Source organism: Pantherophis guttatus, chromosome 11 (assembly GCF_059756535.1).
Source record: "Pantherophis guttatus breed Tessera chromosome 11, ASM5975653v1, whole genome shotgun sequence".
Lineage (NCBI taxonomy): Eukaryota > Metazoa > Chordata > Lepidosauria > Squamata > Colubridae > Pantherophis > Pantherophis guttatus.
Window position 1 is genome coordinate 5,459,312 of NC_142073.1, and position 5,895 is coordinate 5,465,206.

The window sequence follows — 5,895 nt, forward strand, 5'->3', positions numbered from 1 at the left end:
CTATACCGTGTTTCCCCAAAAATAAGACCCTGTTTTATATTTTTTTGAACCCTGAAATAAGTGCTTGGCCTTATTGCCATGCGCTCAAAAGCCTGATTGGGCTTATTATCAGGGGATGTCTTATTTTGGGGAAAACAGGGTACCATTTCAGATAGGTGGCTGTTTCTTAAAAACTTCCACTGATGGAGCACCCACAACTTCTGAGGCCATACTGTTCCATTGATTAATTATCCTCACTGCTAGGAAGTTTCTCCTTAGCTCCAGATTGCTTCTCTCCTTAATTAGTTTCCATCCATTTTACACCTCTACAGATGGCTGGCTGGCTGGCTGGGGAATTCTGGGAGTTGAAGTCCACATGTCTTCTTATTGCCAAGGTTGAAAACTACTGGCTCAGAAGAATTCTTCACATCCTACTCCAGTATTTACCATCTGAGTCAACTGCTCCGTTCTGCCTAATAGTAGGTCTAGTGTTGAACCTCCAAGCTATTTATTTCTGACCCCAAAGACCTCTAAGATATGACAGCCCATCTCCGTCTCACAACACACCCTAACGGAGAGGTTTGGCTGGGAAAGAAAAATCATGTCTAAAGCCCTGTTTGGAGTTTTATACCCGAGTAGTTGTGGTTTAGGGTAAATGTTTCTAATGTCCATGCCGACACATGATCTGTTTTTATTCTTTCCATGTCATGACATTAAGAGCTGGATGTTAGATGAACATGCCTTTTGGCCAAGACAGACAGATCTTTGGCTCAAGATGCAGATACTAGAAGCCCTGCGGAGTTTCTCTTAATGCTGACCAGAAAGTTGGTTACAAGCTTATAATTGTGGTTTCTTCTCAATCCTAGATGTCTTGCCCATGTTTCTTTAATGTGTCGGCATGCTATCCATCTTTAGCGTCTATAAATATGAAGCTCTATATTGAGAAACTAAAGTGGTAGAGCCCCAGAATTCATTTGCCGCCACTACCCCCAGAAGAAGGGAACAAATAAACCAGGCTCCTTCCAAAAAGGATGAACTCCCAAGGTTTTTATAGTTTACTCCTGTCATTGACTAGGGAGTAAATTGTAGAGAGGGATTATAGAGGATTTGGATAAAATATTGTTGCAATGTCGCTTCGATTGGGTTAAGAAATTAGGGCTGCAGAAGATTAACAGATTAACAGAGTTGGGAGGGACCTTGTAGCAATAGAAATAGCTAGGGGTGGGTTCTATTTACCTTTACTACCAGTTCGCAACAGGAGTGAGTGCGAATCACCTGTGATGATGTCATGGTGGGTGGGCGGAGTCTTCCACCGGTTTTACTACTGGTTCTATAGAACCGGAGCGAACTGGAGGCAACCCACCACTGGCAATAGCACTTAGACACATACCACTTCATAGTGCTTTATAGCACTAAGCAGTTTACAGAGTCAGCATATTGCTCCCAACAATCTGGGTCCTCATTTTACTGATCTTGGAAGGATGGAAGGCTGACACAACCTCAGGTTCCAACTGCCAAACTAATGGCAGCCGGTGATCAGCAGAAGTAGCCTGCAGTACTGAACTCTAATCACTGTGCCACTGCAACTCATTGTAGGTCATATAGTACTTGTGCAAGGTTAATTTTTTTTTCTCCCCTGGCTTCCACCTTCCACCCCTGGCTCGGGCTTCCCCTTTCCTTGGAAGTTCTAGATAAAAGAAGGTCTTGTAACTCAGCCTCCTTCGAATGCTTGCAGAATGTGAAAAACAAAAAAAAATGTTGGCCATTGTCTCTCGGTGCCCTACAAAACCACCGCCTGCTTATTCAGCTGTTCAGACTCCCCATATGCTGATTGGAGCTCCGGATTCCTGGTTATGATTCAGTGATCATACATGGCATTTCTAATGGAAATTGGAAGAGGTGGGGAGAGGCAAAAGAATTTGTACATTTTTAGCTTTCTCACCACTTTGGGACTGTTCCCAAGCACCCAGAAGACTTGAAAAGGACAGGTGGGGGGAGGGAGAAGGGGAGGGGGATTTTGGAGGGGGAAAAGACCCAAATCATCTTCTTCTTCTTCTTTCTTTTCATCTTCTAGATCCCGGTGACTAATATCGCAGACAAAAAAGATGGTTAAATTCTGGCTGGAGGTAAGCGTTCTCCTCCAGTGACTCATCTGCCCTTCACAATAACCGAACTTCTGTTTATGAGAGGGCTGATGAACAAATAGAAGCAAAAGGAGGTTAATTACAGGAAGGATATTCATGGCTAATAAACAAAGGTTGTCTCCCTTTGACAGTTGTGTCAACCAACCAGCCAAACAGGACTGTAAGTTTTAGCACAGGAGATCATCGGCCATAAAAGAAGAAAGGGATGCGAAAGTTGGGGGGAGGGAAGAGAATCAAATATGCAGCAGAAGAAATGCCACAAGTGACCATCTCATGACTTTTTCTGTGTGTCCTTGTTGCGTTGAGTGGATTTTTAAAGCCTGCTTACTCATTCGGGAGATGGCCAGCTGTTCAGAAGAGGTTCCTCTCCCACAAATAATTATTTATTACGCAATGTTGGATGTTAATATCTTCAGATCAAGACGAGGAAGGATGAAAAAGTTAGCAAATCTAGTTGCTGCTGTTGTAGTGTTTCACATTTCTGTTGGTGTGTTGTTTTTTTTCTTTTACTGAATTGATCTAACGTCTGAATCCTGGACAAAAAGATTCTTAGATTCACGTCATTTCTCCTTCTCTTGAAAAGTTTTGAGATGGGCCAATGGGGTGAACCATTCTTGTATTTTGCAGATGGCTGCAAAAGGGTGACGAAAAATAAAAAGTCGCGGCAAGGATTACATTCGATGTCTTTAATCACTCTATTGAAACTGTAGAGATTCCAGCTATTCTGTGTTTGCTTTCTGAAAAATTGATTCCCCTGTTGTGGTCAAATTTCTGCACACTTTTCAGTTGTGTCAGTTGTGCAGCACGCACGCACAACATTAGACAAAACTTTCAGTGCACCATCACAGCCACCATCTTGACTTTTTATAACTGGCAGACCCCCCTTGTTGGAGAGCCATTCCATGATGTAGGTTCCAGCAAACCTTAGACGTGTATAGAAGTGTTCAATTTGCTACCATCTGCAATGCCCATGAAATAGACTTTCATTTCAAACCATGATGGATATTCTACCCTCGCTTGCTTGCTTCCTTTTGTGCAATTGACTTTGGACTTATGGAATTTTAATTTCTTAACAGGAGAGCAACTTTGGTGTTGTAGTGAAGATGCCAGCTTCAAAACCAAGATGCTGTAAGTTCTAGGCCTCCCTTAGATATGAAAGTTAGCTGGGTGACTTTGGGCCAATCTTCTTTTTCCTAGCGTTCATGCCTAAAGTAGGATTAAGGCAGGATTAGAACTAACAGTTCCTGGTGATTGGTCCAAAGTCACCCAGCTGGCTTTCATGCCTAAAGTGAGACTAGAACTCACCATCCCCTGGTGATTGGCTCAAAGTCACCCAGCTGGCTTTCATGCCTAAGGTGGGACTAGAACTCACCATCTCCTGGTGATTGGCTCAAAGTCACCCAGCTGGTTTTCATGCCTAAAGTGGGATTAGAATTCACCCTCTCTTGGTGATTGGCCCAAAGTCACCCAGCCAGATTTCATGCCTAAGATCGGAGTCGAATTTACCATCTCCTGATTCCTAGTCTGGGTGCCTTCACCACGAGACCAAACTGTCTGTCTAAAACGATCAAATTATTTTTGAAATCAGTTCATTTGAAATGAAATGACCACATGCTGTTTACATATCTCTAAAACAGATGTTTCCATTGTGCACTGAGCTATAGAACTGAGACATGAAACAGAAGGCTGTTTGTCTCCTCTGCTTTGGTAGGCCAGCTCTATCTTCACACGTACTAAAAACAACTGCTTTCAGGGACAGACTGACCTGGCTGAAGTCCCATTTTGCTCCCCTGGCCTTTTGCCATCAGCTATTTTTAACAACCTGCTTTTCAGTAAACAGAATCTTCTTCTTAACCTCAGTGAGGCCAGTTCTGCATCTTCGGCATGAATTCTTCACGGATAGCATCGTTGCCACCATTGCCATTCAGAGATGGCCTTGATGGAGACTTTGTGTAGCTTTCTTGCAATGAATAAAGCAAACTTCTCAGACTTAAGGCTATCATTACTTATATCTTTTTGAAACTTTCCAAGGTGTGTGGTCCCAAAGTTGGTTGTTCTCTTGCAGGCATTTCATTACCTAAACTAGGTAACATCATCAGTGCTAGAAAGGAGCACTTCTCTCCCTCAGTCTAACGCCTTAGCATCAGAGCATTTTTCAGGTGGGGGAGGGGGAGGAGAATGTCTAAACTCCCAGCCCACAGGCTGGATGAGTCACGTGCTGGCCACGCCCATGCCCAAGTGGCAGTTGGAACAGAGTTTTTTCAGATGGGGAGGGGAAGTAGAACGTCTAACTCTTTAGCATCAGAACATGTTAATAATAATATAAGAAATACTAATGGTCTGATGCCCATTTCGAAAAATCCTTTCTTAACGAGCACTTAGAAGCCAAGAGGAACATACATGACAAATTTCAAGTTTGTAGGCTTTGCGGTTCTGGAGATTTTGTGATGATGCATGGGTGGTATTTCGCTTATATATACGGATAGATAGATAGATAGATAGATAGATAGATAGATAGATAGATAGATAGATACAATATTTAGTTTAGCTTACCATGTCAGTTAGATCTAAGCTTTTGTACCTTTGACTTGCTCTTGTTATCCTGAGAAAGAATTAGATTTTCATTGTATATCATATTTTGCATGTATGATATTGCAGCTCATGCTGTCTTACCTTGTAATCTTGTTGTCTTAACCGTGGGCATGAAATACATACCGTTGCTATCATAACTATTACTGCTTTCAGATTTCAGCCTTTATACACCCACAAATACGCACACATCCATATATAGAAATATTACAATATTATGGCAGGAGAAACAATAGAGAAATACAACAAATAAAATAAAAAAAATCCCCTTCATCCCTATTGGGAAAGAATGTGTGATTATGTGCTTCTTGCACAATTTGCAAATGCAAGTTTGGTTTTTTAAGTGTGGCCCTTGCTTCTATTCCTCGAACAAGAATTTCTCTGACCTTGTTTGGAATTCTGAGCCCCCCTCTTTTTTTTAATGGACAACCATTGTGTTTTATTTATCTAACAGGGTTTCTTGATATTGTTTTGGGTTATCAGTACGGCTTCTCTGATCATATTACGGTTTAGGCTGGGATTTGACCCTGGGCAGGGTTCATTTTAAATCAGATCCTTATCGTTAGTGCCGTGATAAATAGAGATGCTTTGGAAGCTGTATACAGATAATTTATTTAGTCCCTGTCTGTATCATGTTTTATACAACCAGGGATCAATGTCAGCCCTTTATGAATATAGCTTAGGTTGCATTCAGTAACTACAAGCTAGAGCTCTTTAAAGAATGTTAATGCAACAGCCGACATTTTTACGCTATAAGGCTACAAGGAGAAGGGAAGTTTGAGAAGAAGACAATGTCGCTGCCAACTGTGTGGAAAACCATCGTCAGAAAAAGGAGGAAAATGGGACACTAAAACCCCTCCATCACCGGTTCGCACTGGTTCTATAGAACCGGTAGTAAAACCAGCAGGAGGTCCTGTCCACCAACCCCAACATCACCAAAACGCTTCTGCGCGCATGCAGCCTCACTGCGAACTGGTAGTAAAGGTAAGTAGAACCCACCCCTGCCCTCCACGAGTATTTTTTTGAATGCCGAAGAGAAAATACTAAAGTAAAACAGAAATGTGGACACTAGAACATGTCCACAATTAAGAATGGGCCATTAAGAAACGAAATTAAAATATTTTTTAGGGTTAGGGTTAGACAGTGGTGGGATTCAGCCAGTTTGCACCAATTCGGGAGAACC

At 42.1% G+C, this 5,895-nt stretch overlaps 1 long non-coding RNA gene across 1 annotated transcript; it reads left to right on the forward strand.

Moving 5' to 3' along the window:
• Positions 1-320: 320 nt before the first annotated feature.
• On the forward strand, positions 321-2,794 carry LOC148112264 (uncharacterized). The gene is made up of 2 exons (XR_015729647.1): positions 321-458; positions 2,054-2,794. It is a non-coding gene; the product is annotated as an uncharacterized LOC148112264 (long non-coding RNA).
• The last annotated feature ends 3,101 nt before the right edge of the window (positions 2,795-5,895 follow it).